This window comes from Somniosus microcephalus, chromosome 2, assembly GCF_052327205.1.
Source record: "Somniosus microcephalus isolate GS21.2 chromosome 2, FLI_Smic_1.0, whole genome shotgun sequence".
In the NCBI taxonomy this organism is placed as follows: Eukaryota; Metazoa; Chordata; class Chondrichthyes; order Squaliformes; family Somniosidae; genus Somniosus; species Somniosus microcephalus.
In genome coordinates, this window is record NC_140988.1 from 99,158,498 (window position 1) to 99,178,244 (window position 19,747).

General features: G+C 46.3%; 1 pseudogene across 1 annotated transcript in view; it reads right to left on the minus strand.

The window, feature by feature from the left end:
- Positions 1 to 19,747, minus strand: part of LOC147122828 (uncharacterized) — a 1,078,287-nt pseudogene that overhangs the window by 698,232 nt on the left and 360,308 nt on the right. The window contains exon 6 of the transcript XR_015080342.1: positions 117 to 225. The product of XR_015080342.1 is annotated as an uncharacterized LOC147122828 (transcript). The remainder of the gene's footprint in view (positions 1 to 116; positions 226 to 19,747) is intronic.

The window sequence follows — 19,747 nt, forward strand, 5'->3', positions numbered from 1 at the left end:
ACCCGAATTTCTGGGCCATTATGTTTTTCCCATCAGACTGATATTTTCTTCCATTGGAACAAGTTTTACTTTTTCAAAATTAATTTGGAACAAAAATGCTTCAAATCTGTACTTACATTTCACTGTAATTAAAGGACAGACTGCATTTTCATCAGTACGAGTATGATCAGAAGGCTGTAATCTGCTAACATTTCCAACAGTACTTTTACGATCATTTGCACCATCCTGTAAAATGGCAATAATGGTCATTTCAACAAACCTATTCTTGCAAATGTAGATACCTGCACCAAAATTGTTACAGTCTACAGTAGGACAAGAATAAAATTCAAATTGCATGAAATACACTCTTTTATCTAGCTTTCTAATGAAAGCCTCCTCATTGGGAAAGAAGTACTACTTTAACGGAAGTGTTACCACATTTAATGAATAGTGGTTTAAAATTATGGTTGCTTAATTAATATTCTCCAATTTCAGCTAATCAGTTCCAAAAACAAATATTTCGCTATAACTATAATGTATTAATTTCCTTTAAATTTGAAAAGCTGTTTCATTTACAAACTCAATTAACCCAACTGATCTTCATAATACTAGTTAGACATGACGGGCCCTCATTACACAGATCACTTTCCCAAGAAAACTCACAATTCTCATGTTTAACAAATTTGACAAGAGTTTTTTGAAGAAGTGACCAATTGGAGAGATAAAAGGAATGTAGTAGATTGTACTGTTTATGGATTTACAGAAGGAGTTCATTAAGATGTCTCACAAAAGGCTTGTTAGACAACTTCAAGTGCATGATACAAGAGGAAATGTAGCATCATGGATAGAAAGTTGGTTGACAGACAAAAAGCAAGAAACATTCCAACATTTTAGGTTATATAAAAAGGGTATATGTGTAATGAACAAATCATCAATTTGTACAAATCAATGTTTAGGCCATGGTTTTAGAGTACTATGGGGGAAAAATTCAGTTGTTCGCGTCTCCCGTTAGCACCTTAAGAGGGCGCTAATGGGGCGCAAAGCAACTAGCGCCCGGGCGCGGCGATGTTTGCACCGGTCATGAAATTAACAAGACATTTTGTGGCGGTGCTAAACACTACCGCCACGATCTCCTGCGCCGGCAGATCATGACGTCAGTCAAGTGCGCAACGCCCCAGTAGCGCCCCGGACCGGATATTTAGTGGCGCCCCCTGCCTTACCACCTGCCACTAGCAATGATAGGTTGAGGGGAGCGTTTTACAGTCAGAAAGGGACTGGGGGAGGGCTATTTAAAGGTGACCGCTTCCTGCCTTTTTTTGTTGGTGACATTTTTGCACCACGCATTCTGAGAGAGAGAGAAAGAGAGACTTCTGGGGAGATTCAACACTGTGTGAAGGAGTTTTAGGTACTGAGCAGCACTTTGCAGGTTCATTTTGATTTGCCCTTCCTTGCTTCGCCAGCTCTCTGAGGTAGCGCCTCGCTCCTCAGCCTTTGCACCTTAAGACAGGTGTGAAGCACCTGATTTAGCACTCCAATCATCTCCAGGGGCGATAAAAGCCAAGTTTGCCGTCAGAGGCGATAATTAACGCCAGGCGCTAAACTTTGCGCACGGCCGATAATGGCGCCCCAAATGGGGCGATACTGAATTTTTCCCCCTATGTGTGGTATGGTCACCTCAGTATTGAAAGGATATTAAAGCCAGAGACAACCAGGATGACTGGGTCTGCTTCTGGGGAAGGTGGGACCTGTACAAGTCGGACAGGTTGCACCTAAACCGGAACAGGACCAACATCCTTGTGGGGAGGTTTGCTAGTACTGTTGGGGGAGGTTTAAACTAACTTGGCAGGGGGATGGGATACGGTGAGGAGCTATAGTAGGGGGTGATGCAAGGCCAAATATAGAGGAAAAAACAAGTCAGCCTGGAAGGCAGAGCAAATATGTAACGGCACAAGGGAGTATGGCAAGGCTGGATGGCATTTATTTTAATGCAAGGAGTCTTGCGAGTAAGGCAGATGAATTGAAGGTGTTGATGAACACATGGGAAAATGATATCGTTGCTATCACAGAGACATGGTTGAAGGAGGGGCAGAACTGGCAGCTCAATATTCCGGGCTATAGAATCTTCAGACGAGACAGAGGGGGGTGTAAAAGAGGAGGGGGTGTCGCAATATTAATCAAGGAATCAATTACCGCTGTAAGGAGGGATGATATCTTAGCAGGTTCCTCTAATGAGGCCATATGGGTAGAACTTAAAAACAAAAAGGGGACAAGCACTTTGCTGGGAGTGTACTATAGGCCCCCAAACAGTCAGGGAAACATAGAAGATAGGATAGGAGCAGGAGTAGGCCATTTGGCCCTTCGAGCCTGCTCCGCCATTCAATGAGATCATGGCTGATCATTCAAATTCAGTACCCTGTCCCTGCCTTCTTCCCATATCCCTTGATCCCTTTAGCCTTAAGAAATATATCCAACTCTTTCTTGAATATATTTAATGAACTGGCCTCCACTGCCCTCTGTGGCAGAGAATTCCACAGGTTCACCACTCTCTGGGTGAAGAAATTCCTCTTCATTTCAGTCCTAAATGTCCTACCCCTCATCCTTAGACTATGATCCCTGGTTCTGGACTCCCCGACCATCGGGAACATCCTTCCAGCATCTAGTCTGTCCAGGCCTGACAGAATTTTATAGGTTTCGATGAGATCCCCTCTCAATCTTCTAAACTCCAGTGAGTATAAGCCCAATCGACACAATCTCTCCTCATACGTCATTCCTGCCATCCCAGGTATTAGCCTGGTGAATCTTCGCTGCACTCCTTCCATGGCAAGAACGTCCTTCCTTAGATAAGGCGAACAAAACTGCACACAATACTCAAGGTGCAGTCTCACCAAGGCCCTGTACAACTGTAGCAAGACATCCTTGTTCCTGTACTCAAACCCTCTTGCTACGAAGGCCAACATACCATTTGCCTTCTTAACTGCCTGCTGCACCTGCATGCTTACCTTCAGCGACTGGTGCACAAGAACATCCAGGTCTCTTTGCACTTCCCCTTCTCCCAATCTATTGCCATTCAAATAATAATGTGCCTTCCTGTTTTTGCCACCAAAGTGGATAACCTCACATTTATCCACATTATAGTGCATTTGCCATGTTTCTGCCCAATCACCTAACCTGTCCAAATCGTACTGGAGTTTCATGACATCCTCCTCGCGGCATACCCTCCCACCCAGCTTTGTGTCGTCTGCAAATTTGGAGATATTACGTCCAATTCCCTCGTCCAGATCATTAATATATATTGTGAACAGCTGGGGTCCTAGGACCAATCCTTGCGGTACCCCACTAGTCACTGCCTGCCACTCGGAAAACGACCCGTTTATTCCAACTCTTTGCTTTCGGTCCACCAACCAGTTCTCTATCCAAGTCAATACCTTGCCCCCAATCCCATGTGCCTTAATTTTGCACGCTAATCTCTTATGCGGGACCTTATCGAAAGCCTTCTGAAAGTCCAAATACACCACATCCACTGGTTCTCCCTTATCTATTTTACCAGTTACATCCTCAAAAAATTCCAGTAGATTAGTCAAGCATGATTTACCTTTTGTAAATCCATGTTGACTTTGTCCGATCCTGTCACTGCTTTCCAAGTGCTCTGCTATTACATCTTTTATAATGGACTCTAGCATTTTCCCCACTACCAATGGCAGGCTTACCGGTCTATAATTCCCCGCTTTTTCTCTGCCACCTTTTTTGAATAGTGGGGTAACATTAGCTACCCTCCAATCCATGGGTACTGTTCCAGAGTCTATCGAGTTCTGGAAGATGACCAGCAATGCATCTACTATTTCTAGGGCCACTTCCTTAAGTACCCTGGGATGTAGATTAGTAGGCCCTGGGGATTTATCGGCCTTCAGTCCCATCTATTTTCCTAACACCATTTCCCTACAAATATTGATTTCTTTCAGTTCCACCCTTTCATCAGACCCTATGTTCCCTGGTATTTCTGGGAGGTTATTTGTGTCCTCCTTTGTGAAGACAGAACTAAAATATGTGTTTAGTTGGTCTGCCATTTCTTTGTTCCCCATTATAAATTCCCCCGATTCTGACTGCAAGGGACCTACGCTTGACTTCACCAATCTTTTTCTCTTCACATATCTATAAAAGCTTTTACAGTCAGTTTTTATGTTCCCTGAAAGCTTACTCTCATATTCTATTTTCCCTTTCTTAATTAATCCCTTTGTCCTCCTTTGTTGAATCCTGAACTGCTCCCAACCTCAGGATTATTGCTTTTTCTGGCCAATTTTATGTCCTCTCCTTGGATCTTATGCTATCCCTAATTTCCCTTGTTACCCACGGTTGAGTCACCTTTTTGTTTTATTTTTATGCCAAACTGGGATGAACAACTTCTGTAGTTCATCCATTCGGTCTTTGAATGTTTGCCATTGCCTATCCACCGTCAACCCTTTGAGTGCCATTCCCCAATCAATCCTACCCAACTCGCTCCTCAGACCATCGTAGTTTCCTTTATTTAAGTTGAGGACCCTTGTTAGAGTCAACTACTTCATTCTCCATCTTAATGAAGAATTCGATCATATTATGATCGCTCCGACCCAAGGGGCCTCGTACAACAAGATTGCTAATTAATCCTTTCTCATTACATAATACCCAGTCTAAGATGGCCTGATCTCTGGTTGGTTCCTTGACATATTGGTCCAGGAAACCATCCCGTAAACACTCCAGGAATTCCTCCTCCACAGTATTGTTACCAATTTGGTTAGCCCAATCTATATGTAGATTAAAGTCACCCATGATGACTGCTGTGCCCTTATTGCACGCTTCTTTAATTTTCCTTTTAATGCCAACCCCAACCTCTGCCTTACTGTTTGGAGGTCTATATACCACTTCCACTAATGTTTTTTTCCCCTTAGTATTTCTCAATTCTACCCATACAGATTCCACATCATCAGATAGAGATAGAGGAACAGATATGTAGGCAAATCTCAGAGAAGTGTAGAAATAATAGGGTAATAATAGTAGGTTATTTCAATTTCCCCAATATTAACTGGGATAGTCAGAGTGTGAAAGACTTAGAGGGTGCGGAATTCTTAAAGTGCATCCAGGAGAGCTTTTTGAGCCAGTATGTAGAAAGTCCTACAAGAGAGGGGGCGGTATTGGACCTAATTCTAGGGAATGTAGCCGGGCAAGTGGTAGAACTGTCAGTAGGAGAGCATTTTGGTGACAGTGACCATAATTCGGTGAGATTTAAGGTAGTCATGGAAAAGGACAAAGGTGGACTGGAAATAAAGGTTCCAAATTGGGGCAAGGCCGATTTTAATATAATAAGGCAGGATCTGGCCAAAGTGGACTAGGATCAGCTACTTGTAGGAAAATCCACATCAGAGCAGTGGGAGTCTTTCAGAAAGGAAATAGAGAGAGTACAACGCCAACATGTTCCCATAAAGGTCAAGGGTGGGACCAACAAACCCAGGAAACCCTGGATGTCAAGGGATATACAAGAATGGATTAGGAAAAAAAGGGAGGCTTTTGGCAAATACAAAGGACTAAAAACAGTGGAAGCCCTAGAGGAGTATAGAAAGTGCAAGGGGGTACTTAAAAAAGAAATTAGGAGAGCAAAGAGGGAGCATGAAAAAGCACTGGCGGGCAAAATAAAGGAAAATCCCAAGGTGTTTTATAAGTATATTAAGGGCAAAAGGTTAACCAGGGAAAGAGTAGGGCCCATTAGGGACCAAAGTGGCAATCTGTGTGTAGAGCCGGAAGATGTAGGTGAGGTTTTAAATGAATATTTTGCATCTATGTTCACTATGGAGAAGGACGATGTAGGCATAGAAATCAGGCAGGGGGATTGTGATATACTTGAACAAATTAGTATTTACAGGGAGGAGGTACTAGCGGTTTTAGCGGGCTTAAAAGTGGATAAATCCCCAGGCCCTGATGAGATGTATCCCAGGCTGCTGTGTGAGGCAAGGGAGGAGATTGTAGGGGCTCTGACACAAATTTTCAGATCTTCTCTGGCCACAGGGGAGGTGCCAGAGGACTGGAGGACAGCTAATGTAGTACCATTATTCAAGTGGTAGGGAAATTATTGGAAAAAATTCTGAGAGACAGAATTAGTCTCCACTTGGAGAGGCAAGGATTAATCAAGGATAGTCAGCATGGCTTTGTCAGGGGGATATCATGTCTAACTAATTTGATTGAATTTTTCGAGGGGGTGACTAGGTGTGTGGATGATGGTAGTGCAGTTCATGTAGTCTACATGGACTTCAGTAAGGCTTTTGACAAAGTCCCACATGGGAGACTGGGCAATTTGACACATTGGATCCAAAATTGGCTTAGTGGCAGGAGGCAGAGGGTGATGGTTGAAGGTTGCTTTTGTGACTGGAAGCCTGTGTCCAGTGGTGTACCACAGGAATCGGTGCTGGGTCCTTTGCTGTTTGTAGTGTACATTAATAATTTAGATATGAATGTAGGAGGTATGATCAGTAAGTTTGCAGATGACATGAAAATTGGTGGAGTGGTAAATAGCAAGGAGGGAAGCCTCAGGCTACAGGACAATATAGACGGGTTGGGTTAGATGGGCAGAACAGTGGCAAATGGAACTTAACCCTGAAAAGTGTCAGGTGATGCATTTTGGGAGGACTAACAAGGCAAGGGAATACACAATGAATGGTAGGACCCTAAAAAGGACAGAGGATCAGAGGGACCTTGGTGTGCATGTACATAGATCCCTGAAGGCAGCAGGACAGGTAGATAAGGTGGTTAAAAAGGCATATGGGATACTTGCCTTCATTAGCCGAGGCATACAATATAAGAACAGAGAGGTTATGATGGAGCTGTACAAAACGCTAGTTAGGCCACGGCTGGAATACAGTGTGCAGTTCTGGTCGCCACACTATAGGAAGGATGTGATTGCATTGGAGAGGGTGCAGAGGAGATTCACCAAGATGTTACCTGGGCTGGAGCGCTTCAGCTATGAAGAGAGACTGGGCAGGCTGGGGTTGTTTTCCTTAGAGCAGAGAAGGCTGAGGGGGGACCTGATTGAGGTGTACAAAATTATGAGGGGCATAGATAGGGTAGATAGAAAGGAACTTTTCCCCTTAGTAAAGGGGTCAATAACCAGGGGCATAGTTTCAAGGTAAGGGGCAGGAGGTTTAGAGGGGATTTGAGGAAAAACTTTTTCACCCAGAGGGTGGTTGGAACCTGGAACTCACTGCCTGAAAGGGTGGTAGAGGCAGGAACCCTCACAACATTCAAGAAGCATTTAAATGAGCAGCTGAAATGCCATAGCATACAAGGCTACGGACCAAGTGCTGGAAAATGGGATTAGAATAGGCAGGGCTTGATGGCCGGCGCGGACACAATGGGCCGAAGGGCCTCTTTCTGTGCTGTATAAATCTATGACTCTTTAACGTACTGCATAAATTTACCGGGTTGCTGCCAGGGACGAAAACTATAGTTCTGAGGAGATATTTGAGATACTGAGACTCTTCCCACTAGAGAAGAGAAGACTAAGAAGAGATTGAATTGAGATTTTAAAAATTACAAAGGGTTTTGAAAGATTTAATAGGGAAAGACCATGACCGGAGTTTTCATGCTGCCGTGAGTGTGGGATTGGAGGCGGGTTGGGAGTAAAATTCTCAATAAATAGGAACGGGTCGGGAATGCAACCTCATCCTGCATCCTCGCGCCTTTAACTCGGGCGCGTTTGCCAGCACGGCACGGAACCGAGGGGCAGAGGCGGGCGACCTAATTTACCTCATTAATACCTTGTTGTCAGGCACTTAATCAGTGCTTTTAAACAGACCTCTTGAATTACACTGTATCACGCGGCTCGGGAACCAAGTTTGTCAAGCTGAGACGGTTCAGTGGCCATTGATCGAGGTCATTACTGCAGAGAACAATAAATACTGCCACATGACAGCTACTTTATTGCCTAAGAGAAAGGCTCTTGCTGAGTACATTTTGAGCACAGATTTAGGTGTCTACAGTTTGCAAGTCTTTTCTGCAAATTCGGAACCACTCTCACCTCATCACACCATTGACAGATAGGTCTTCTGGTCTCTACTTGACCAGCCATCTATTACATCAGCATGGGTGCTTTTTCTACTGTCTCACCCTGATCCTCAGAAGCGGACTAGGATAAGCCTCAACACCAGCAGCAGCAGCAGCAACAACACCAACAACCTTCTCCTCAATGACCTGATGCTCCACAGCAGAGAGGGCATCAGCGCAGGGCTGCACCGCACCGAAGGCAATACCCCCAACACAGGGTATACAGGCAGAGGAGGAGCTTCCTCAACATGACTGAGCAGCAGTGCCAGAGGAGGCTCAGGCTATCACGCCAGGTTGTCGCAGACATTTGCAACTTACTGTAACCAGACCTGCAGCCCAGAGGACCTGGAGGACACACCTTACCAGTGGCTGTCAAAGTCACCAGCGCCCTCAACTTCTTTGCCTCAGGCTCCTTCCAGGGATCTGCAGCTGGTCACCCACAGGTGCACCACTCAGGTCACCGATGGCGTGTTTGTCAAGTCAATTATATCAACTTTGCCACTGATGAAGTCAGCGGTACTGAGTGGGTGTTGGGCTTTGCCATTCTGGCTGGCTTCCCACGGGTGCAGGGCATCATCAACTGCACACATGTGGCCATCAGGGCACCCCATCATCACCCAGGAGCGTTTGTGAACCACAGGGGCTTCCGCTCCCTCAATGTGCAGCTCGTCTCCAACCATACAAAGATGATTATGCATGTGTGCGCCAAATTCCCTGGCAGCTGTCATGACTCTTTCGTCCTGTGCCAGTCCACCCTCCCTCAGCTCTTCGCACTGCCAAACACAAGCTGGCTGCTTGGAGACAAGGGCTATCCACTGAAGACGTGGCTCATGGCACCCTTGAGGAGGCCACATACTGAGGCTGAGGAGAGATAAAATGAAAGCCACATGTCCACCAGATGTGTCATAGAGCAAACAATAGGCATGCTGAAAATGCACTTCAGATGCCTTGATAGATCTGGAGGAGCCCTTCAGTACGCACCAGCCAGGGTATCCAGAATCGGCGGCGTCTGCTGCACGCTGCACAACATAGCAATGAGGATTAGTGCTGCATGAGGAGTGTACTGGCTGCGCTAGACGTGCTCCTATCTAGTTATCCAGCAAGTTAAACACTTATTCAAAATAATTCTTCGTGAAGCCGTTTGCTGTTTGAAGCCTTTACTTGAACAAATTTGTGAAACTGTAAACAAAGATAAAGTATGTTTTGTACATAAACTGAGTACTATACATTTGATATTACATAAGGTATAAACATATTTACAACAGTAGAATAGACTAATTGTATAACTAACTAACATTTGGACTCACTTCTGTAACTACCAACTATTACTTTTTATAAACATATTATTGTCAAAATACTACTCTGACAACGTTGCTATTATGCTAACAAACAAAGATACTCACAGATATTGCGCTTGGCCTAACATATGAAATCAGATTACATTGGATTGTGAATCCCTTATGGAATCCTCCATTACTGCCAGGTTCTTCCTGGAATTCTACTTCCTGGGATTCTACTTCCTGGGTTACACAGGAAGAAAGGTACGAAGGTCAAATGACCTCTCACAGGAAGAAAGGAACAAAGGTCAAATGACCTCACACAGGAAGAAAGGAACAAAGGTCAAATGACCTCTGTTTCATACAAACACACTGCTAACACAATAACCACCACCAGAGGGTGCTACTGCACATAAAAATATCCAGAATGTCACATAATGTCCAGAACACTCCCCGTCTGGGGTCGTTAATGACTCCACATAGTCTGAACTCTACTTGTCACTGGAGTCCTCTGGCGACAAAAGAAGAACCACCTCGGAGACAGTCCGTCGGTGTTGATGATAGGATGCAGCTTCCGTAGACTGCTGTGAGGAGGTAGGTTGCGTTCTGCTATGCACAGTTCCAATCTGGGTATGGTGAGGTCTGGCTGGGGTGCCAACTTGCCTCTATCAAAGACGAAGCCAATTTTGCTTTGTCCTTCTTGAGTGGTGACCTTCAGATAAGCCACGCTTGCAATGGCCTTAGCTGATGCGTCTGCAAAGACACAAAGCTCTTTGAATTGGGCATTTAAGGGAGAGAAAGACGAATAGCAGCGAGGTATTCGGATCTCCTGTAAGTCTTGGAGTGAGTCTCTCCATCTGTTCCACTCTGCTTCCATCTCTTCAGGGAGAGGTGAATCCCACTCTTCAGCGCATGTGGAGAGTTCCCTGAGGAGCAGCCTGCCTTGTATGGTGACAGGGGCTAAGAAGCCGAGAGGGTCGTATAGGCTGTTGACTGTAGAGAGCACTCCTCTATGTGTGAAGGGTTTCTTGACGTCTAAGACTTGGAACGTGAACGTGTCTGTTGCTATGTTCCACGACACCCCTAGGTTACGCTGTAAGGGGGGGTAATCAGTGAAGAGGTCTAGGTCTTTGACGTCCTTAGCACGATCTTCAGGGGGGAATGCCTCCATCACTGCTGGTCTGTTAGAGGCTATCTTATGCAGCCTGAGGTTGGATAGTGCAAGTAGTTCCTGGGCTCGTCCGAGGGTACTGATGGCCTCTGCTTCGGTCGGGAATGACTTCAGTGCGTCGTCGACATAGAACTCTCGTTTGATGAACCCTCTCACATCACTGCCAAAGTCGTCGTCTTCTTCCTTGGCAGCCCTCCTTAGTCCGTATATGGCGACAGCAGGGGATGGGCTATTCCCAAAGACATGGACACGCATTCTGTAGTCCACAATGTCTCTATTGGGGTCATTGTCCCGATACCACAGGAAGCGGAGGAAGTCTCTGTGGTCTTCTCTCACCACGAAGCAATGAAACATGTGCTGGATATCGGCAGTGATGGCGGCGGGCTCTTTCCTGAATCTCATGAGTACTCCCAAGAGTTGTTAAGATCAGGCCCTGTGAGGAGTACGTCGTTGAGGGAGATTCCCTGATATGGTGCACTGGAGTCAAACACCATGCGGATCTGTTCCGGCTTTTTGGGGTAATAGACTCCGAAGGAAGGGAGGTACCAACACACTTGGCCTTCCTGGAGTGGAGGAGCTATCTCTGCATGATCGTTGACAAGCATTTTCTTGACAAATTCTAGGAAGTGTGCTTTCATCTTTTCAGATTCCTGGCGACATCCTGCAGGGTACACAGTAACGAGGCATATCTTGGAGCATGCTCTTGCGCTCACTCCTTCTCCACACACCTCGGTGCACCTGGATGTAATCTCCGGACCAGCAGTTCCCTCTCTCTCCCCGCCGTGCTCTGAAGCGGGAGGAGGCGACTCTGACTCCCAAGGAGCTGGGCCTGGATGGAGTGCTGAAATGTGCCGATCACTTTCGCATTCTGTGCATTTTGCATCTACCTTGCAGTTCTTGGCGAGATGGCTCATGGAAGAGCAGCACTTGAAACATATAGAGTTCTCTTTAAGATATTGTTTCCAATCTTCCAGGGACATCTCCCTGAAGCCTCTGCACTTCTTTAAAGGATGCGGCTTGTTGTGGATAGGGCATTGTTTGCTCATATCCTCAGGTTTCTTCTGCATCTTTGTGTGCTCAGTTGAGGACACTTGCATTTTGTGGACAGATATTGGTGTCTTTCCATGTCTGTCGAACTTGTCTCTTCTGGCAAGTGCTGGGTGGGAGGAGAAGAAGTTGAAGCTGGGGTTGTTCCTGGCTTTGGCTTCTTTACAGATGAATTTAACGAACGCAGAGAATGGTGGGAACGCCACGTGGTGCTTTAGCTTGAACTTTGATCCAAACGTTATCCACTTCTCCTGCAGGTTAAATGGAAGCTTCTCAATGATGGGACTTACCCCTCTGGAAGTGTCTAAGTACGATAGACCGGGTAGGTAGCCATCCTGCTTTGCGGCTTCGAGTTCCGACAGCAGATCTCCATGGTCGCGGAGCTTCTGGGGTTCCTTACTCGTCAACCTCGGAAAGTTCTCCAACCTGTCAAAGAGAGCCCTTTCAACGGCTTCGGGCGAGCCGTAGCTTTCTTCCAGCCTCGCCAAGCCTTCTTCAACCCCTCTGGCAACTGTCCCACATTGGCCGCTTTTATCCTGCAGGTCTGTCCGGCGGACTCTGGGCCGAGCCACTTGGTAAGGAGGCCGAGCTCTTCTCCTGCCGACAGGTCTAAGCTCGATATGGCATCGTGGAAGCAGGACTTCCGAGCCCGATAATTCCCCGGCCTGTCATCAAACTTAATTAACCCCGAAGTCACCAGCTGGGTGCGTGCAAGGTATTTGGCAAGGTCGTAGGTGCTGGGGCCTGTGCCAGGGTTGCCTTGGCTAGGGGCTCTGTTGGGGATCTCAAGGAACCGAGAGGGGATTTGCCTCTGACTTTCTCTATTCAGTGTCCTATTCCTCTGCACCGTGTCTTCCGTTCTGCTGGGGGAGACTCTGCGGCTTGAGGCACGCCGTCTGCTTTGACCTTGGTTGGCAACTTGTGGCATGTTATAAGAAGTGCTTGCGTCTGTAGAGATGTGCGGGCCTCCATCCCTTTCTCCTGTAAACTGTATGTCGGCATGGTCGCTCACGTAATCTATGGTGCGCTGTCGTGGGCTCTGCCATGGAACGGGAATTAAAGGTTTGTAAGCTGTCTCGGGAACAGCTCCCTCCAAAATTGCCTCGACTACTTGCGTCTCGACTAATGCGCATCTATCTCTTTTTGTTGCTGCAGAGCGTCTAATGTGGCTTGGAGATGGGCCTGTTCAGCTTGTCGTTTAACCTGGTGACAGGCCAGGTCAGCTTGATGTCGGGCCTGTTCAGCCTGGAGTTCAACCTGGTGACGGGCCAGGTCAGCTTGGTGTCGGGCCTGTTCAGCCTGGAGTTCAGCTTGGAGACGGGCCTGTCTTACTTTTATTTCTATTTCACTGTTCGCATGCGCAGCTCTGGCTTGAGCTGCTACTAGCTTAGCCCATGCTTTGGCGATGGCTATGCTTACTCTAGAACCACCCGATGACCGTGAACCAACTTGCGATCTGTAGTAACCGGAGCTTATAGACCGATTGTCACGTTTTACAGTTTCGTCTGCCTGTTTAAGGTCTTCTACTTGCTGCAAAGCATTTTCGTTATTATCTTCTGACATGTTGATGTGAGGTAGGTGTGGTCTACGAGGTTAAGACTCACTCTGAGTTCCTGTGGCTCCGCTCTTCACAGCTAGCTGTATTGCTATCTTTTCACTGATATCTTTTCACTGATATCTTTTCACTGATATCTTTTCACTGTACTGGCCGCGCTAGACGTGCTCCTATCTAGTTATCCAGCAAGTTAAACACTTATTCAAAATAATTCTTCATGAAGCCGTTTGCTGTTTGAAGCCTTTACTTGAACAAATTTGTGAAACTGTAAACAAAGATAAAGTATGTTTTGTATATAAACTGAGTACTATACATTCGATATTACATAAGATATAAACATATTTACAACAGTAGAACAGACTAATTGTATAACTAACTAACATTTGGACTCACTTCTGTAACTACCAACTATTACTTTTTATAAACATATTATTGTCAAAATACTACTCTGACAACGTTGCTATTATGCTAACAAACAAAGATACTCACAGATATTGCGCTTGGCCTAACATATGAAATCAGATTACATTGGATTGTGAATCCCTTATGGAATCCTCCATTACTGCCAGGTTCTTCCAGGAATTCTACTTCCTGGGATTCTACTTCCTGGGTTACACAGGAAGAAAGGTACGAAGGTCAAATGACCTCTCACAAGAAGAAAGGAACAAAGGTCAAATGACCTCACACAGGAAGAAAGGAACAAAGGTCAAATGACCTCACACAGGAAGAAAGGAACAAAGGTCAAATGACCTCTGTTTCATACAAACACACTGCTAACACAATAACCACCACCAGAGGGCGCTACTGCATGTAAAAATGTCCAGAATGTCACATAATGTCCAGAACAAGGAGCAAGGTGCAGAGCGCACAGCCTCTTCATAGGAGGAGGAGGATGAGCATTGGCTGGAAGACAAGGAGGAGCAGGAGGTACCTGAGCTCCAGATGCCAGTAGCACCTGAGCACATTGCTGCCCAGGTGGCCAGGGATGGCCTCATCATGGCCAGATTTACTTAACTTCATGCATCACACTTGCTATAAATCTCATCATTCATCAAGAAACTACTCGTGAAATAATGCTGGACAGCCATCTGGTGGCGCCGTCCAAGGAGTATAAATACTCGGGCGTTGGCCCCAGCTTTCCAAGGACATTTTGTAAGACAAGCAACTAGTGAAGTACAACTAGACCTCCATGTTCTGAAACAAGTTGATTAAAGCCTTGCTTTATGCTCAAACCAGGTGTGTAGTGAGTTTCATTATGTCAATTTAATCAACTTGATATCGACTCCATGCTTTGGGTGATTTTGAGAACAGCCAGCTACGACTCGAACCGTAGAAGGGAACTCAGACAAGTAATCGATCCATCATGGAGAAACTACTCAGACCCACCCGTCTCGACCTAGACCCGAATTCACTTACAGCTGCTAAGGTATGGAAACACTGGTATCGTACTTTCAGCAACTTCCTCAGGGTGTGTGGTGAAATGTTCCTGATAAATTAGAGATACTTGCTAATTATGTATCCCCTCATGTGTTTGATTATATCGAAGACTGTGTAGACTATGATGCCGCTATCCAAATACTACAGCAGCTATATGTCAAGTCCCCAAATGAAATTTTTGCTCGGCATCTACTGGCCACAACTCGACAACAACCCGGGGAATCACTTGACGAATTCCTTCAGAAACTTTGCAGGCTCAGCAAGGATTGTAATCTTAAAGCTGTTACAGCTGAGCAGTATCAGGAGGAGTTAATTCGTGATTCCTTTATTAATTGGATTGCGTCTCCCTTCATACGTCAGCGTCTGTTGGAGAATAAAACCCTCAAGTTACAGGCTGCCTATGACCAGGCATGTTCACTGGACTTAGCAAAGATGAATGCAGACACCTATCTTTCAGCACGTGCACGGGCTGCTGCTATCACTTTTAGTGACTCTTCCAATAGGCCTCGGGTGGAAGCCCTCAGGGATGATGACTCCAACCCGGCTGATGACAACACTACCCTAGAAACATACACTGATGACGACCCCGCCCTAGCGGCATCTTGGCAATCTGGAAGGAAGTGTTTCTTCTGTGGAGGCGTGTTCCATTATAGGAAATTTTGTCCTGTTCGTAACGCGACCTGCAATCATTGCAGCAAGAAAGGTCACTTTTCTAAGGTATGCCAGTCAAGAGCCGCCGTTAGTAAGAAAGGCCACTTTTCTAAGGTATACCGGTCGAGAGCTCCTGTTAGTTTTGCAGCTACTATCTATAAAACTGCTCCTCCCCCAAGAGCCACTACTAAGGTTACAGCTGCAATCTATAAAACTGCTCCTCCCCCAAGAACCACAACTAAGGTTACAGCTGTCAAAGATGAACTGCCTTCTCCCATCACAGCTGCTTTTTCCCAAAGTCTGTCCCATACAGCCACAAAGGTTTCGGTAAATGGACACATTTTGAGTGCACTAATCGACTCATGCAGCTCTGACAGCTTCATTAGTGAGCGAGCTGTCAGTAAGTTAAAACTGCATATTTACCCCTCGGACAGGGAAATTGCAATGGCTCTGACGACACTGACCACCAATTCTTCCGGCTTTTGTCTTGTCGACCCTATTCTCAATGGCCGCACTTATTACTCCACCCGGCTCGGGGTGCTCAAGAACCTATGAAGTGATGTGCTCCTGGGACAGGATTTCCAGAAACAACACAAAAGACTCACTTTCGAGTTTGGAGGGTCAAAGCCGGAGCTTACTATTTCCAAAGTACCGTTTTGTGCGCTTTCGGCAGCTTCGCTCGACGAGCCCTCCTTGTTTGCCAATCTTTCCCCCCGATGTAAGCCCATAGTCACTAAATCATGACGTTTCTGTAACATCCGTGTGTAATTGAGACACGGACTGCAGAAGTTGGTTATAACAGGTGTTTACTGAATGGAGACAAAACTGGAACTACTATACAAAATTACTGCACAGGCTTATATACAGCGGTGGTCACTACTGGTACTGCAGTATACAGGGGCTGCAGAATACAGTTCCTTCTTCAAGGTACATACACTACAATTCCTCCCCTTTTAGCTAAACAGTACATAACATTCGATTAATAATTAAATAACATATTTACAATTACAGTTGCTGTATACATTAGCTGAAGTTAAGCAATTATAAATTCAGTCTTTGAGGAGGCTTCCTGATTCTGTCCGGATAACGCCTCTTTGGGGTATCAGGTTCTTCTGGCAAAGTTGATTCAGGATCAACATCGTTGTTTGGTTCGTCTGCTTCCAATATCACCGATTCTGAGGTAGATGCAATTGGTACTTCGGTTTCATCACCAGGTGTATAGGATCGTGGTGTAGATTTGACGTTTTCCAGTGACTCTAGAATCTGGTCAGCATGGCGTCTTACAATGCTCTCTCCAACATCCACAGTATACATTAGAGGTCCTTGCCGTGTGCAGATCGTTCCTGGCTGCCATTTCTCTGTGCGGTAGTCCCGGGCCAAAACTGGTTGACCTATCTTAAAACTCCTGGTTGGCCTTTCATTCATATTCTGAAACTGCCTGTTCTCCACATCTCTTATGTTTGGCTTAACCAAATCCAAGCGGCATCTTAGTCTTCGATTGAAGAACATCATGGCTGGAGTTTGGTTGGTAACCGCGGGCAAACAAGAAGTTATCCACCTTGTGTTGTAGGGGTATGTCTTCATTACACATTGCCTTGATAGCCTTCTTGAATGTTTGAACGAACCTCTCAGCCAATCCATTGGTGGCTGGATGATATGGGGCGGATGTGTAATGCTTAACACCATTGTTCTTTAAGAACCTCCGGAACTCTTCAGACAGAAACTGTGGTCCATTGTCGGAGCAAATCTGTTCAGGCAGCCCATTTCTGGCGAATATGGTTCGTAAGACTGTGATAGTTTTTTCTGTGGTGGTTGAGGACATTTTTATTACCTCTGGCCACTTTGATTGTGCATCCACCGCAATTAAAAACATCGAGTCCATAAATGGACCAGCAAAATCAATGTGTACCCTTTGCCATGGAGATGAGGGCCACTCCCATGGATGTAGAGGGGCTTGTGGTGGGGCGTTTTGGACCTTCTGGCATCCTGTACAGCTCTTGGTCATCTCTTCAATTTCTCTATCGATTCCCGGCCACCACACAAACGCTCTGGTTAAGTTCTTCATTTTTACCCCTCCCAGATGACCCTCATGAAGCTCATTGAGCACTCTATCCTTCAATTTGGGTGGAATTACTACTCTGGATCCACACATCAAGGTTCCTCGGCACACTGACAGCTGCTCTCTTCTCGGCAAGAATGCTGGCAACAGTGGTTCGCCATGTGCTGGCCATCCCTTCACCATTAAATCATAGACCCTGGAGAGTGTCGGTTCATTTCGTGTTTCCTTTTCTATGTTTGCATTCGTCACAGGTAGACATTCAACTATGGTCAAGTGGAATATCTCCACAGGCTCCACTGCAGGTGCTTCTTCCACCGTCGGCAACGGTAGGCGCGACAATCCATCAGCATTCCCATGCTGTTTAGTTCCTTTGTACTCGATGTCATATTGGTGTGCCCCTAGGAAAAGGGACCACCTCCGTAGCCGTTGTGCTGTCATTATCGGGACGCCCTTCTTAGGGTTGAAAATGGAGAGAAGAGGTTGATGATCAGTTAGTAGAGTAAATTTCTCTCCGTGCAGGTAGTGATTGAACTTCTTCACCCCCGACACCAGGCTGAGGGCCTCTCTGTCAATCTGGGCATAGTTACGCTCGGCTGCAGTTAACGAGCGTGACGCAAAAGCTATCGGCCTCTCTGAACCATCAAGGGATTTATGTGACAGTACCGCTCCAACGCCGTAGGGAGACGCATCACACGCCAGTCTTATCGGTAGTGATGGGTTGTAGTGAGCCAATACTTCTCTTGAAGTGATCAGGTCTTTACACTTCTGAAAGGCCCACTTACATTCATCGCTCCATTTCCATGCTACTCCAGTTTGTAGCAGGGCATTCAGTAGGTGCAGAATTGTGGACAAATTCGGCAAAAACTTATGGTAGTTGATGTAAGAAAAAGGAGACTTACCATCAAGTAACTTTAAAGTAAGCTTTAAGTAACTTATAAACACACTATATACAAGAGAGGTCTTTACCATGCCTCTGGTAGAAGCCTCTTACAATACTGAACAGACCAGTATTTATACCAGTCCAACAGGAAGTGACATATGACAGGAAGTGAGGTATGTACACAGTTCATAGTTCACAGTTCATAGTTCACAGGAAGTGATGACATAACTTCCCGGAAGTTAGCATTTTTATCACATTCTTCCCTCCTGCAGGATTAGAAGGCTGTGGTCTACCTTTTGGTCCGCAGCCGCCGAACAAGGAAGAGTCGCACCCGTTTGGATTCCCGTCGTAGAGGGTCGCTGGTCCGCTTACATGCGGTTGGCCATTGGTCAGAGTCTGTGTGGCCTGGATTGCCCTGTGAAGGGTCGGGGAGATCATGGCTTCGAGTACGAGCCCCAATAGGTTCAAAGTCGGACTGCCTCTGTTCAGAGGGAGGTGCAGAGCTGGTCTGTGGCGGATCAGTACTTTCATGCGCGGTACTGGGAGGGTCGCAACCTTGAGCACGGGGTTCTACCGGCACCAAGCTAGTTGGTGTCCGATCAGGATCCTGGAGAGGGGTACCCGATAGGTCCCAAGAGTTTCCTGGTGAAATGCCATCACCCGATGTCCCACTAGGTCCTGGTGGGCAGGGAGCCAGATCCCGTAATGATACGGTAGATTCTCGGCCGTCGGAATATCGTATGTTTGCATAGGTGGGGTTGGCATCGGTTAGTTCAACCTCGTCTACGAGAGGGTCATTTTTAGACGTCCGAACGTATCTTCGGAGTAATACAGGTCCAGGAGTAGTTAGCCATGACGGGAGTGATGTCCCATGAGATGAGCGACGCTGGAATCCAAAGAACCGCTCATGAGGTGTAGTATTTGTGGCTGTAGAAAGCAGGGACCGTATAGAGTGCAATGCATCCGGAAGCACTGTTTCCCATTGCTGGTCTGGTAGGCCCCGAGATCTTAAAGCGAGACGTACGGAATTCCAGATGATACCGTTATACCTCTCTACCTGCCCATTTCCGATGGGATGGTATGGTGTTGTTTTGCTTGTAGCAATTCCCCGTTCTGAGAGGTAGTCCTTGAGTTCCCTTGACATAAAGGATGGACCCCGATCTGAGTGAATATAAGCCGGCATGCCACAGAGAGAAAATACCTGCTCAAGGCAGCAGATTACTGTGGACGCCAGCATATTGGAGCAGGGGAAGGCAAACGGAAAACGTGAATATTCGTCGATCATGGTGAGCAAATATGTGTTCCGAGTTGAAGAGGGCACTGGGCCCTTAAAATCGATGCTAAGTCGTTGCATCGGTTGGGTTGCATGTATGAGTATACCAGCTGAGGGGCGGAAGAACTGAGGTTTTAATTCCGCACAAAGCCGGCATTCTGAGCATATTTTCTTTACATCTCCAGTGGAAAAAGGGAGATTCCGTGATCGTACGAAATGTAGCATGCGCGTAACGCCAGGATGACACAAACCATTGTGGACATCCATGAGAGTGGAGGATGACATAGTGGAGCAGAATGCCCGTGTGAGGGTGTCCGGGGCCACATTCTCCTTGCCAGGCCGATAGAGAATGGT